The sequence below is a fragment of the Nannospalax galili genome, unplaced genomic scaffold (genome assembly GCF_000622305.1).
Source record: "Nannospalax galili isolate Female #2095 unplaced genomic scaffold, S.galili_v1.0 scaffold139, whole genome shotgun sequence".
Taxonomy (NCBI): domain Eukaryota; kingdom Metazoa; phylum Chordata; class Mammalia; order Rodentia; family Spalacidae; genus Nannospalax; species Nannospalax galili.
Genome location: NW_008345884.1, coordinates 4055805 through 4058949, shown reverse-complemented (window position 1 = coordinate 4058949; position 3145 = coordinate 4055805).

Here is a 3145-nt window from a genome sequence, read left to right as displayed (position 1 = left end):
GAGGAAAACGGGGATTCTGATCAAAATGTATCACGTCTATGTATGAAATTATGAAAGAGTAAATACATTAAAAAAAAAAAAAAAAACAAGGAGAAATGTGTCATCATGAAGGCTGATGTGATATTGGGAGAATTAACCCAGTTCCTTCCATATTCCCACCACTACACCTTGCCAGCTTATTAAGACAGAGTTCTCTGAGTGTGCTCCCTAAACCAGAGGCATCCATGTCACCCAATAACTTAATGGAACCCAGTATTCACTGCATAAGAAACTGGGAATGAGATGCACCAAGTGTAGAGCCCTGTAACAAGCCCTGTAGGTGATTCTGAGGCACAATAGCATTTATGGTCTTCTGTACTAAGACTTGGCTAAAGAGGTTCTGGATCAGCGATCCTTAGCCTGACTACACATTTGAACTATCTGTTAAATTTTAAAATAACAGCTGTTTGAGCTTCAGTCTGAGACTCTCAGCATGGTGCACTGGAGCTCGGATTTTTTTTTAATTCCCCAAATCATAGAAACATCTAAAGTTTATTTTAGTTATTCATTTATTGCTTAGCTCATTTTGATCCTCACTCATGCCATTTTGTCTAGAATTCTAGGTAGAAACTGATAAACTTTTAGTGAAAAAAAAATTAATGATCCATTCTAGGGCTGGGCTTCTTGGGTGTGAATTTCCGTTTTGTTCACTATCAGCTATGTGACTTTGAGTAATGCAGCCTTTCTGTGACTCAGTTTCCCCATATGTAAAATGGATAAGTCACTATATTTATCTAATTGGATTGCATGATTTCTACATAAATGTCTTGAAAATAATGACTGACATACAGCAAATACTATGCAAAACTATTTTAAAATATTTACTTGTGGGCAAAATATGCAAAGAACCTACAAAACAATCCTAGGTCAAAGTGTTTAGGAAAGGGGAATTTTAGAGTTTAAAGAATGCTTCCTTGTTTCTTTACAACATGTTGAGAGTTTTTGTTTCATAAAAGACCTAGATTTTCCCCCAAAATGTTATATGTTCTTTTAAAATATTGATAAAAATGTTTTTCATTTAAAAAATCAAAATTTTATCATGTCTCTTAAGCCTGAAATTATAAAACCAGAAACTCCCTATTCTACACTCAAATTTGAGTTACAAAAACAGATAAACCAACAATAAATTCAACCCTTATGTATATCCTGGCAAAGACTACAGAAGTCAACTTGAAATAAACATCTGCTGAATTTGATTTGCAACAGGCATTTAGATGAAAGAATTCCGGTGAAATCTACTAAGAACATTTGATAGACATTGAGGAGGCTTAACGTACATGAATGCAGTTTGATTCAGCAACGCATGGAAGGAATCCAGAAGAACTACTCCCAGTTTCGTACACTACAGCTTGGAGGGGGGAAAACACCAGCTGAGTTTATCACAAGACGACATTCACCCCAAAGAAACTAATTTTCACATAAACCCATAACCACATGAGACAGCATTTTAGAGCAGAGTGGAGCTTTCCTATTGTGAAGCATGGCAATCCCGACATAACATAACTGAGATGTGTATATTGTTCAGATTAGTCACCTAGGAGGTGGGGGAAGGTGGCTCAGGGAGTTTCCAAAGAGTTATTAGGCAAAGAAATGACTATGAGGGTGGAATTACTGTTAACTCCAACTGTCTAAGCAGAGTACACCTGAAGCTGCTGAGAATGCCTAGTGCAGACGGTTTCAGTTCTCAGAAGAGTTAACTAACCTGAGAAAGTACTGTTAAATTGGATAAGCAGAGCAAGGCGAGGAGTCACATCACCTTTCTTCCTCACTATTCTCCCCTTCACATGGTAAGTCCCTCTATTTAATTCTTAAGCCAACTTCTCCCCTGAAGTGGGTAGTAGGCACATTCCCAAGATCACTTAGAAACTTGTTTCTCTTTTGGGTTCACTGCATGTAAATAATCAATCTAGACTTAGGAGAATAATGCTTTCTTGGACAAGAAATGCAAAAACTAGAAACTCATACATCTTTGCATTTGTAATCTGTATTTATTGATTTCATTATTAAGATCTATATTTAACTGAATGGTAATAAATATTGCATTCATAAATATCTGCAGTGAAAGATGTTGTTTGATAGTATGCTGTTTCCTGTTCCTTGAAAAAAAAAATTAAGAGCACTCAGTGCACAGCAGAGACACAGGAGAGATGCTGGATAAAAGCCGGGGCTCCTGGGAGCTCAAAGCTGAACGGAGAAGCCTTGCCTCCACCAACAACTCAGCTGCCCCAGGCTGGGTAGCTGTGCTTCTCCTTGCTGCCTTCCCCAACACCGAGGCTGAGTGAGTCAGTCTCCATCATTAAATGTGATTGAGGATCTTACACAAGTTTATTCTTAGCGTTCCCTGTTTAGTCCCTAAAAACACTGGATTTGATAGATACCCCCCTCCAAGCAAATGGTTTCCATTTCTGGATTTACTATTCTGAGCTGAATATAGTGCACAGTTCTGGATATATAGGATCAGTGTAAGGCTTGGTGAACATTTTCCTCTCAGTAGGCAATTTATTTTGGACATGTTTGGAGTAGGAGCAGGATATGGTGATGGAAATTAGATTAAATATATACCAGCCTTCTGGGAGGTTCTGGGCTAGTCTTGAGTATATGTGTGCAGAGAGACTTGAGGGGATTTTTAAAATTTGCTATCAAATAAGAAATTGATGTCCATCTTACTTTGGGTAGATGAGATAAAATAAAAGCAAGTCTAGAAAAACGTGGATGGAGTCTGGGTGGGGGATGCTGTTGGCACTCTCAACTTCAATTTTGATTTATGTGTGCGCTTGAAATGTCTTATAATAAAATGTAGGGGAAAGCTTAAATGTCAAATACACTGGGCCAAAAGAGCTGTAAATTTGATGCTTCATGTCCTATGCTCTTAACCAATGCATGTCCAATCAGCTATCTAGTCAATGAAATAGCAACAAGACATCTTTCCCTTCAAATATAAAAAAGCCTTTTCATTTTTCCCTCCTATAAAAGTGAGATGCATGATGAGAATACATTTTTTAGAAAATGAAAGTCCAGCTGGGTGTGGTGGCACACAGCTCTAATCCCAGCACTCAGGAGTCAGAGGCAGGCAGATCTCTGTGAGCTCAAAGCCAGTCTGATCTAC